The sequence below is a fragment of the Mustelus asterias genome, unplaced genomic scaffold (assembly GCF_964213995.1).
Source record: "Mustelus asterias unplaced genomic scaffold, sMusAst1.hap1.1 HAP1_SCAFFOLD_35, whole genome shotgun sequence".
Lineage (NCBI taxonomy): Eukaryota > Metazoa > Chordata > Chondrichthyes > Carcharhiniformes > Triakidae > Mustelus > Mustelus asterias.
This window is the reverse complement of record NW_027590117.1, coordinates 5,019,800-5,030,787: the sequence shown is the minus strand read 5'-3', so window position 1 is coordinate 5,030,787 and position 10,988 is coordinate 5,019,800. Positions and strand designations below refer to the sequence as shown.

The following is a 10,988-nucleotide window of genomic DNA, read 5'->3' as shown; positions in this document are numbered from 1 at the left end:
CAAGGAACCCATTCGGCCTAGCTTGTCCATGCCAGCCCGGGGATACTAAGGTGTCATTTCCAAGTTCACTCAGCTGCACCCAGCCCGGAAACATGCAGCTGAAAGCATGATGGAGATCCAAAACCTTCATACCAAACATTCACTGGGATTTGCGGCTCTGTGAAGCAGCCGACGTAAACATTTCCAATCATAATCGCTGCGAGCAAGGTTCGAACCTGCGTGGGGAAACCCTATTGGATTCCACCTCAGTAACGTTCATATTAACTTCCTTCGGCACCAGGAATGTGCAGAGCACAGTGTGTGAGGTAAAATTTGTTCCTGTACTTTGTATCTTTGTCTCCGACTGAGAATTCATTTATTAGGTCAGAGACTTGTATTTCTATTTCAATAATTTTTCATCAGAAACGAATTACATCCGAATAAAAACTGAAAAAGAGAAATCATCATTTTATTTCATGACTGTCAAATGTTGCGTTCGTCCTGTTTCTGTCCACTCGGTTTAAAACACAAGATGCCGCGGATAAGGTTCTAAATAAATTACCAATTCGATGGTCGTGAATCGAACCCTGATCAACTCTTTAGGAAAAGCAGCGAGACTCACCACTATACCACCATCACTCACTTTGCTCAAACAGCCCTTATTTTCATTCGTTATAATTACAGAACTACCTTAGTTGCTGATTTCATCAGGCTCCAGGTGTGTCCATTGTACAGTTTATAAACTAAACTTGGCTTGTCTCATTTTTCAGGACGGCTGCCACCTGTTTACTGTTGCTTCAGACTGAGAACTCATTGATTAGCTTTGAGGCATGTTCTTTGATTGAAACAAAGTTTCCACTGACAGCAACTTCAAACTGAATTTTACCTTGGACACAGATGGATATTTCTGAGGTCAAAATATTGAATGTTTTCAAAGCAGTTAGATATAGCACTTGAGGCAAACTGGCGCAAAGGATATGTGGGTACAATGTGGGACCAGGCGATTAAGTTGGATGATCAGCCATGATCATAATGAAAGGCGGAGCAGGCTCGAAGGGCCGAATGGCCTCCTCCAGCTGCGATGTTACGTTTCTGTGTTTTTTTCACTGTATCTGTTAATTTGCAGAAAGTTCAGCTCTGACAGTGAATCTGGTTTCCTCCAGGCCCAATCGGAGGGTGGTCAGAAACTGTCTGTCACTGTCAGAAACTCCATTATCAGCGACTGTGGGATGATTATTTAACTGGCTGTCATTGGTTGTTGAGGGTGTGATTTACTGTTATCTGTCAGTGCAGGAGAAACAAATAAAACAGGAAATCCAGAGATTCCGAGAGCAGATAATTTATATTTTCACCCGAAAGAAACGCAATGACATCTGTAATCACTATAATAACTGGAAAAAAACCCAGATATGACTGGCTCTTGCCGCGGAATCTGGTGAACAGATGGGGCCTGCACCACATGGACTCCAGCGGTTACAGAAGGCAGCTCACGGCCACCTTCCCAAGGGCAATTATGGATGGGCAATAAATGCTGACCCAGACAGCGACGCCCACATTCCATGAATGAATTCAAAGGCAATCTGCGGGAAGCGGGCCTCAGAGTGTCACTGAGGTGAAGAACAGTTACTGAGGTGAAGAACTGTAACTAACACCCTGGAATCCGGAGCAAAGGTTATGTGGGTACAATGTGGGACCAGGCCACACGGTAGCATAGTGCTTAGCACTGCTGCTTCACAGCTCCGTGGACCTGGGTTCGATTCCCCGCTTGGGTCACTGTCTGTGTGGAGTTTGCATATTCTCCTCGAGTCTGTGTGGGTTTCCTCTGGGTGCTGCGGTTCCCTCCCACAGTCCAAAGGTGTGCGGGTTAGGTTGATTGGCCATGCTAAAATTGCCCCTTAGTGTCTTGGGATGCGTAGATTAGACGGATTAGCGGGTAAAATATGTAGGGATATGGGGGTAGGGCCTGGGTGAGATTGTGGTCGGTGCAGACTCGATGGACCGAATGGCCTCTTTCTGCGCTGTAAGGTTTTTATGATTTCTATTTCTATGATTTCAAAGGCTAAAAGGAGGAGAAATTCCGTCTGGGGCCTTACATTTGGTGAAAGTTTTGTCCTGTGAATGTGTCGGTGTGAATATTGTGTAAGAGACAGTGTATGAACGGGGTGGGCGAGTCAGACTATTCTAACTGTGTCAGTGTGTCTGTTCTGATCATGGGATCTCCGAGTCTCTCTTGTGTAAAATAAAACGATTTTTTCAATTAAACAGTCCCCGTAATCCCCCTGCTGAGCCCCAAAGTTAGTTTTCACGGCAACTGTTCCATTAAATTCAAGATTCCAGTCGAAAAGTAGAGAACATGTCAGTTATCGCGTGCCCGCACATGTTACCTCAAATCCTCAATATCTGTCCCCGAATCCCGCGACTAGCAATTAATGCAACACAAGATGTAAAAATGAAGCATATCTTCCCTGCTTTGGTGTATTAAAGAGGGTGGCAAAGTGGCACAGTAGTGAGCATTGCTGCACGTGTTTAATTCGGGCTTTGGGTGCCTATCTGTGTGGAGTCTGCACGTTCTCCTTGTGTCTGCGCGGGTTTCCTCTGGGTGTTCCGGTTTCCTCCCACAGTCCAAAGACGTGCTGGTTAGGTGCATGGGCTATGCTAAATTGCCCCTCAGTGTCCCAGGATGTGGAGTTCGGAGGATTAGCCATGGTAAAATAGCGCGAACGATGCTGTTTCAGAGAGTCGGTGCAGACTCGATGTGTCAACTGGCTTCCTTCTGCAGTGCAGAGATTCTATGCATACACAGTGTCTTCACTTATGAAACCAAGAGTCCCTTCCATTTTCCGAACGACTCTTTTAAAATTTCCTCTCATCTTCAAAGATCTCTCTGAACCTCAGGTCCATCTGGGCCGGCACACTGTTTAGAGCTGGACCATTCAGTTTCTGTTGCCTCTCCCCATCTTTGTTACCAAAATGCAGCACTGTTCCTGAGAGTGGGATTAATAACGTGTCTCTGCTACAATATCAGTAAGAGCTGAGACTGCAGCTGCTGTTTCTCCAAGAGAATCTTTCTTGATAAAGCCGGAATTTACATGGAATTCTGTCACTGAGACATTATCTGGCCGTCTGTGTCTCACTGCCCTAACTCACTCTGTCTCTGTCTCTCCCACCACCCACTCTCATCCACTCTATATGAAGGCGGGATATTGTTGTTTAGTGACTGAGTGCACACAATCTGTATCTTCATCTGATCAAATAGAATTCAGTTCGTGAACAATATCATCATTTCAACCAGTTCTGGGTTACCCCCGGAACAACTCTGATTGGCTGCAACCCCCTGAATCTGAGGAACAGACACTGTGAGCATCGCCGGCCTCAGAGGCTTGAACAGTTACTGAGCTGGAAAACACCAACTAATCCCCGAGAATCCACAGCACAGAGCGAGAGGAGAGGAAAACCCGTCCTGGGAGCTGTCAATCTGAGACACAGTTTGACCTGACAATGTGCAGATGTGAACCTGTTCCTTCCATTCCCAATCCGTTTTAGCCAGGAAAACCTAACACCCAGTAATGACCAGCTTGTAGCAATGTGTTTGAATGAACTCGATGACATATCATCTGAGCAGCATTTTGATATTCACATTCATTCAACTCTTTCTGATTAAATGTATTTCTTATGCTCTGTGTGTCTTTACATAAGAATCTTCCTCTGACGTGAGACCTTGTTTTGTCCTTGTGCACCTGATGCTGATTTTTTTTATCATTCTGCTCACGTTATGATTTTCCTCATGGAACCGCAGAAAGAACCAGAGAAAAGTACCAGCACAGAAGGAACCCATTCAGCCTATCACATCCATGCCAGCCCGAGGACACCCATGTGTCTTTTCCAAGCTCAGCTTCCGACACCCGGCCCAGAGCCATGCAGCTGAAAGCATGATGGAGATCCACATACTTAATAGAAAAAGTTGGCGACTTTGTACCTGCTTGAAGCAAACATTTCCAACCATAATCGCTGCGAGTAGAGTTCGAACCTGCGCGGGGAAACCCCATTGGATTTCGAATCCAACCCCTTCACCACTCGGCCATCGCAGCTACTTACTTGCCGCCCTAATGTAACCACCTCAGTCACGTGCATATATTAACTTCATCAGTACCAGGATTGCAGAGCACAGTGTGTGAGCTGAAATTTGTTCCTCAACTTTTACTTTGTACCTTTGTCTCTGAATTCATTTATTAGGTCAGAGGCTTGTTTTTTTCTATTTAAATAATTTTTCAGTGAAAACAAAAGTATCTCTATTACTGTCGAATGTTGCATTCACCCTGTTTTTGTTCACTCATTTTAAAATACAAGAGGCCGCTGATAAGATTCCAAATAAATTACCAATGCAAATGGCCGGGAATCGAACCCATATCATCTGCTTGAAAGGCAGCTATTTCCACCATTATGCCACCATCGCTCGCGCTGCATAAGCAATCGTTATTTGCATTAGTTATTATTACGGAACTACCTTAGTTGCTGATTTCATCAGGCACCAGGTGTGCCCGGAGTAAACTGAAGTTGGCTTGTCTCGTTTTAGCCACCTTTTTACTATTGTTTCATACTGGGAATTCATTGATCAATTTTGAGGCCTGTTCTTTCATTGAACAAAGTTTCCACTCAAAGTAAATTGAAGCTGAATTTTCTATTAGAACGATCGTGATGGTGAGGATTTCATTTTAAGGGTGCCCACCTACTGTTATGACCTGCGATAACTAATTAAAGAAATCAGAACTGTGATGGCCAGGAACTGACCCTAGGTCAAATGCTCGCACAGTCACATTCCACGACCATCGCTCACCTGGTTCTGCCACCCACTCTGTAAGAAAGTTCAGCTCTGACAGTGAATCTGGTTTCCTCCAGGTCCAATCTGCGGATGGTCAGAAACTATCTGTCACTGTTAGAAACTCCATTATCAGCGAGTCTGTGATGATCATTCAACTGGCTGTTACTGGTTGTTGTGGTTGTGATTTACTGTTACCTGTCAGTGCAAGAGCAACAAATAAAACTATCCAAACACTTATTTGGAGAAAGGGCTTCTCTTGTGGCATAATGGATGTCTGGTTCTGTTCAGTTTGACGGCAGTCACGTCTGATGCACTTTGATTCTTGTCTTTTTTTCCCCACGATACCCTTTCCCGAGCGCGACGTGTCATGTTTATTTGCTCGTTTGCTTAAATGTTGAACTGGAATTGGCCGATTATTTCAGCAAGATGCACTTTCTGCTCTGATCACTCTTTGTTGCAGTATGAGCGCTGCAGCTGCGGATCTGTGGCGCAAAGAATGGCATGTAGGACTTCTCATCATTGTTTTATTTAATTTGATTTGATTTGTTATTGTCACATGTATTAGTATACAGTGAAAAAGTATTTTTTCTTGTGCACTATAGAGACAAAGCATACCGTTCATAGAGAAGGAAAGAAGAGACTGCAGAATGTAGTGTTACAATCATAGCTAAGGTGTCGAGAAAGATCAACGGAATGCAAGGGAGGTCCATTCAGAGGTCTGATGGCAGCAGGGCAGAAGCTGTTCTTGAGTCGATTGGTAGGTGACCCCAGACTGATGTATCTTTTTCCCGATGGAAGAATGTGGAAGAGAGAATGTTGTCTGGTGAGACATTCAAAAGTTGTGGGTCAGAATCTCATCGGAGTCGGCTTTTTAGGTAAAGTTTTCAGAAATCAGGAACTGGTGTATCAATGCTCTCAGAGAAGTGACACTGCCGCCTGGAACTTCATGAGAATGTCTACAGCGCAGAAGGAAAACATTTGGTCCGTCGGGCCTGCACCGACAACAATCCCACCCAGCCTGTATCTTCGTAACCCCACATATTTACCGTGCTAATCCCCCTGACACTGAGGGACTATTTAGCATGGCCAATCCCGCTAAAACGGCGCTAATTTTCATGGCTGAGCTGCCTATTCTGGAAAGACAAAATCTGCCATTCGGGCCGCAAATGAAGCTGGCGTCTGCTTTGGATCTTCTGAAAGAACATGTTAATCTGGTGGCAAACTCCTGTCCAACACTGGTGCCCTGATTTGAATCGAGTTTCTCATCGGATTAGAAAAATGGGAATGTGGAATTGTTCTGGACTATTCGCCCATCAAGCCTGTGTCCCCAAACTTCATCTTGGTTCCATGAACCTCAAAATACGAAACGAATCATCAGTTCACCGCCAATAAGTAGACAGAACAAATGCACCACCGACGAGGATGGGATTCGAACCCACGCGTGCAGAGCACAATGGATTAGCAGTCCATCACCTTAACCACTCGGCCACCTCGTCATACCATGGTGGCTCCCCAAACTACCTCTTGTGTTTTAACATCCGTAACAAAGAACACATTTCTCCCACAGGAAAATGTTGCCTTTCTGCTTTCTCGTTAATCTTGATTCGCTGTTACTTTTCCATTTGATGTAAATCCAGAGAAAGTAAAGAGAGAGGCAGTTCAACTCCCTTGTCCCTGTCTGGTTTTGAATTCACCGAACATGACTGTGATTTAAAAGTCATAAGTGCTGTGAGTTTGTGGCGTAACGGAAGAGCGTCTGACATCAGAATAGAGGGCTGCCTGTTCGAATCACGGAACTGTTCTTGCGTTGGTCTTTGCATTTTGGTTGTTTCTGATTGTTCCTGAAATGATACAACTGTGATAGAAATGAAATTTTAGGGATGCTTCCGGTTCGCATGCTCAGTTTACTTTTTTGCACACTTTTATATTTGAACAATGTGTCAGAGAAATGATTCGTCCATTGTTTGTAAAATTAAAGCAAGGTCCACAGTCGTTTCTGGGAGGTATCAATGGGGAGAGCTAACCTTTGGTGATTTAACCAGAGGATTCACACCTCAGGCGAGGAGCAAGGCTGAGAAGGCAGGGCCTTCATGAACAATCTCAACCAATACGGGACAATTCCCGCGCTGCTGGCTGAATAAACTGTCCAGACAACTGAGACAAATACGCTGTGCTACTCGTTAATGAAAATCAAGAAGATGAAGCAAATGAACTGCAAATGATTTGCCTTTGGGCAGCAGCAGAACATTCCTACTTGATGGAGTGAGTACGTGATAGCAGAGGATGGTTTTGATCTAGCGACCGCTGGGTTATGGGCCCAGCACGCTTCCGCTCTGCTCCGAAAGCAAGCATCTCCCTGCTTGTTACTGCTGCCCGCGAGCCAGGAAACTATTCACTATCTCTTTTTATTTCAAACCAAATCATCCCGAATTTAACAGACAGAGAAAGACACATAGAAAAGCAGTAAAAAAAACTATTAGGACACACACACAATGAGGGACAGAACATATTCGACCAAGATACTGAGATGGAAAAACTGATTATGTATGAAAAGGGATTTTCTGTTGCACAAAGATAGGCCCTGTTTTGAAATGTATGTCCTGTTGTGTAACTGTGCTTTCTGCTGTGTAACTGTTCCCTCTGTTTGGAATATGACTCTGTCGTTGACAGATCTTCACTGTGGTTCTGACAAATTCTTCTCTGTTGTGTAAATGTGTGCCCGATTTGCCCTCTTTTTAGGTCAAACCAAATAAACAAACTCAGATTAAGTCAGGACAAAGTAAAAAGGGGCAGCTCCCCAAAAGGAGGGGGAACAGCCCGAACAGAAATCAAAGTACAAAGGAAACTTAAAAACATCAAATTAAAATGTGATTGTCAGGGTCAATAACTCACCCCAACCCCTGCGGTGCCCAACGGGCGCGGGAGGCGTCAACCACACCCTTGGACACCACATGCTCCCTCTCTAGGGACACCCGGCCGTGAACGTAGCCGCGGGAGAGGGGCAGACAGTCAGGATGGACGGCCCCCTCGATCGCTCGCTGCCCTCTTTTTAGGTCAAACCAAACCAAGTAAACAAACTCAGATTAAATCAGGACAAAGTAAAAGGGGGAGCTCCCCAAAAAGGAGGGGCAACAGCCCGAACAGAAATCAAAGTACAAAGGAAACTTAAAAACATCAAATTAAAATGTGATTATTGGGGTCAATAATGCACCCCAACCCCTGCGGTGCCCAGCGGGCGCGGAAAGCGTCAACCTCGCCCGTGGACACCGCATGCTCCCTCTCCAGGGACACCTGGCCGCGAACGTAGCCGCGGTAGAGGGGAAGACAGTCAGGATGGACGGCCCCCTCGATCGCCCGCAGCCTGGACCGGTAAATGGCGCGTTTCGCCAGGCCCAGGAGCAGGTTCACGAGGAGGTCGCCATCCCGACACTCCCCTTTCCGCACCGGGTGAGAAGGAACCCATTCAGCCAATCACGTCCATGCCAGCCCGAGGACACCCATGTGTCTTTTCCAAGCTCAGCTTCCGACACCCGGCCCAGAGCCATGCAGCTGAAAGCATGATGGAGATCCACATACTGAATAGAAAAAGTTGGCGATTTTGTACCTGCCTGAAGCAAACATTTCCAACCATAATCACTGCGAGTAGAGTTCGAACCTGCGCAGGGGAACGCAATTGGACTTCGAATCCAACGCCTTAACCACTCGGCCATCACAGCTACTTTGATGATTTAACCAGAGGATTCACACCTCAAGCGAGGAGCAAGGCTGAGAAGGCGGGGCCTTCATGAACAAGCTGTGTTATTTTATGCCAATCGATTCGTGGTCATTGGACTTTTAAATCCAGATGTTTTTCCTGATGTCAAATTCCACCATCTGCCGTGTGTGTGTGTGTGTGTGTGTGAGAGAGAGAGAGAGATTCTTACATAATCAATCTGTTTGTGAGTATGGATTAATCCTTTATATTCCCTCATAAACACCGTGATCTCTTATCTTTGTGAATTCCTCAGATACACTTGTACCACTGAGAATCTGGTGTGCGGGTGGAGGGTGGGGTGAGGTTTGAAGGCAATGCCGCAGGGTGCTCAGTGTGAAAACAGCCGATTTTAAAGCACTTGTGTAGGAAAGTGAATAGTGAACTTGTCTGTGTGAAGATCACAGAAAAGCTCTATCTGGTGCTGCGTCCAAGAGACAACGTTTGGTTTGTCAGTAATGAACTCTTATAATGAAGGCACAAAATCAGAAACAGGAAATGCTGGAAATATGCAGCAGCTCCGAAAGCAGCTGTGGGGAGATATTCCTGTCGCCAGGATGAAACCTTCCAATTGCATAGTTCCCGTTGCTCAGACCTGTCAATCTTAGTACCTTCGTGCAAGGAACACGTAGGGTGGGATTTGGGTCTTTGTTGACTTGAGCAAACAGGACATTGCACAAGCCGAGTAAACAGGAGATCCCGGTTTCAAATCCCAGCGAGAACCTTGAGTCCTTACAAGTGATCAGTGCAAGTGTGCAAGTCGCAATGTCCTATCCTTGCTAGTCGATATTGTCTTTACCTTTACAGTGGATGATCTACAAAAATGAAACAAAAACATGTTTCGAGACTCCCCACAAATATGTCTACTATTTATTTGCTCGGTCAGGTATTTTCATCATTTTGCAGAAAAAAAATAATCTGCAATAAAGCCAATGCTGTAAATTCCACAAATACAGCTTTCCATTTTTTTTCTCAGGGAATTTCTAACACAGTCGAATGGCCTTACAATCATACAATCCCAACAGTGCTGAAGGAGACCATTCTGCCCATCGAGTCTGTATCGACTCTCCAACAGAGAGCACACAGGACCTATCCCCGCGGCGCCACGCATCCACCCCGCTAATCTACCTATACAAACACCTTCGAGACCAAGGGGCAATCGAGCATGGCCAATCCACCCAACTTGCCCATCATTGGACTGTGGGAGTAAACAGGAGCACTTGGTTTCCTGAGATAACGTGCCTGGGTGAATGCAGCTTGAACAGCACTACAGAAGTTTCGCATCATCCAGGACAAAGCATCCCACTTCATTCGCTTCCCAAGCATTAAAAATTCACTCCCTCCACTACAGCAGTGGGCACCATCTACACGATGCACTGCAGCAACTCAGCAAGGCTCCTTTGCCAGCCGCTTCCAAACCCACGACTACGACAGCCTGGAAGGACAAGCGCAGCAGACACACCAGAATAACACCACCAGGTTGCAGGGCACTGATATTGATTTCTCGATTGTAGCTATTTATCAATTGCTGTTGTTGCGTGTGTGTGTTCTTTAATCTTTTTTATCTCCCAGAAGAAGTGAAATATCTAATTGAAAAATGTGTTACTATTTCTAACCCAACAAGCGAACGTCGTGTCAAACTTTAAGAAAGCCCCCGGGGTTTGCGATTTATTCTCGAGTCAGTGGTTTCCCTGGGAGCCGAGTCAACAGAAACAACATGGAGAGATGGCAGAGCACGAATTGTCGGTGCCGACGCTGAATCACATCAGTGAAGCAGCAAACTGGTGGCCACGAATCTGATCAAAAATGCGACTCTGGTGGGACTCGAACCCACAACCTTTGAACAGCTAACTGGCCTTTACTTAGAAGTCCAATGCGCTATCCATTGCGCCACAGAGCCGCGCAATGGCAGGTTACTTTACTTGTCCATCTATGGATTTTTGACAATGTAGAAACTATTCATCAGTTCAACAATCTCATAGTTAAAACGTCAAGAACTGTTAAGAGGAACTTCGTTGATTGCAACTCGTGTTGGAACATCTTATGTCTTTTGAAACAGCTGTGGAAATTCACACCTTTATACAGGAAATGTGTCTATCACAGAATGATCCTCCCTCTCTCTCTTCCTCATTCTCCTGTACAGCTTGGAGGCAAATCTCGCAGGCTTGATAGCCGGGAGACACATTCTACTCTATCTGTCACAGGGCTAATCAGAACCGGTTCCCTGTTCCACTCAAACATCTGCACAGAGCACAACGCAAAGCTGGAAGCTGGAAATCTGAAACAAAAACAGAAAATGCTGGAAATGCTCAGCGGATGAGGCAACATTTTTGATTAATGGAGATTTTTGGAAAACAAGCTCCTGAAGCACAGCACATCTGCACAGTTTAAAGTTACCTTCCATCCACAATGGATGATCCATTCCATGATTTTGAATAA

General features: G+C 45.4%; 3 non-coding genes across 3 annotated transcripts; all 3 read right to left on the bottom strand.

Moving 5' to 3' along the window:
- Positions 1 to 3,985: 3,985 nt before the first annotated feature.
- Positions 3,986 to 4,067, bottom strand: trnas-cga (transfer RNA serine (anticodon CGA)). The gene has a single exon. It is a non-coding gene; the product is annotated as a tRNA-Ser (tRNA).
- Positions 4,068 to 6,212: 2,145 nt separating this feature from the next.
- On the bottom strand, positions 6,213 to 6,294 carry trnas-gcu (transfer RNA serine (anticodon GCU)). Its single transcript has one exon. It is a non-coding gene; the product is annotated as a tRNA-Ser (tRNA).
- Positions 6,295 to 10,358: 4,064 nt separating this feature from the next.
- trnar-ucu (transfer RNA arginine (anticodon UCU)) lies at positions 10,359 to 10,449 on the bottom strand. Its single transcript is given in 2 exon segments — positions 10,359 to 10,394; positions 10,413 to 10,449. It is a non-coding gene; the product is annotated as a tRNA-Arg (tRNA).
- Between the last annotated feature and the right edge of the window lie 539 nt (positions 10,450 to 10,988).